Source organism: Brassica oleracea, chromosome C1, assembly GCF_000695525.1.
Source record: "Brassica oleracea var. oleracea cultivar TO1000 chromosome C1, BOL, whole genome shotgun sequence".
Classification (NCBI taxonomy): domain Eukaryota; kingdom Viridiplantae; phylum Streptophyta; class Magnoliopsida; order Brassicales; family Brassicaceae; genus Brassica; species Brassica oleracea.
Window position 1 is genome coordinate 22,681,084 of NC_027748.1, and position 1,174 is coordinate 22,682,257.

A 1,174-nucleotide genomic window follows, 5' to 3' on the forward strand; every position below is an offset into this window, starting at 1 on the left:
CACTCCACGACTAACTGCAAGGTCTTGGGAGCAAGGCTGGCCGCGAAGCTACTAGCCGGAGAACTCTCGGAAGTGACCAGCGTGGAAGATCTCATTCTTTCGATAAACCGCGGATGATCTAGGACGCCCTACACAAGGCGACAGACTACATCATGATGGAGGAAGAAACGAAAATCTTATCGCAAAAACATAAGTCGGCGAGATCATCCTTGAAAGATGTAGACCCAAAAACGAGGAAGAAGAACCCTCGTAACGACAAGTATGTCCATCACGAGGGAGAAGAACTCCAAGGAGCGCACAATTACGCAATCGGCTCAGACCGGGGCCGAACCACGGGTAAGCAGTGGCACTGATCTCCACACTCCCGCAGCGGACGTATCCGCGGCCAACGCCGCAGCGCTCGAGGAGTTTAAAAAGATGTTCGCCACCTACAAAAAAAGGTCGGAAGAACAGGATAAGCTCGTGAGCAACTTGACCAAACAAGTTGAAACTTTAACGGCAAGGACTCGAGCGATCCGCCCCCGCGGAACCACTAAAGTCCGAGGGAAAAGACTCGACTTTGCAACCCCACTAAACAAGCCTGGAGCCGCGCAGGAACGACCTTCGGGTCAAAACCCTAGCGAGAAATCTCCCATCGAAAAGGGAAACTCTGAAATCCCTCCGCCTACCGCGAAGGCTTTGGAGGACAACGGAGTCGAGCAAGTCGACGTGGACCCTAGCGAACTGCTCAATCACCTTCACAAAGGAGGAAGCCGGCGGGATCGATCAATCTCACTGCGATCCGCTCTCGGGAAAGCTCTCCGTTCGACAAACCAATGACAGAGGAGGAGGAAATCCTCTATTTGAACGAACAAGAAGAGCTGGCTGAAAAGCAAACCGAGCTCACTCGCAGTAAACGCCGACAAGCACGGAAATCTGCTGGCGAGACATTGGATATACGCGATCTTCGCGACTATATCACCAAGACTGCGGCAGAAGTAAGAGCCGTAAAATCCCAAATCCACCATGCTACCAGCACGGCCCCCGAGATCGACAGGCTGCTGGAAGGGGGACAACGTGATCATGGGAACCCCGTGGCTCAATGCTATGCAAGCCGTTCTATCGACGTACCACGTGGGTGTCAAATTCCCGACCCCAAACGGAGTCGCAGCTATTTGGGGACGTCAGAAACAAT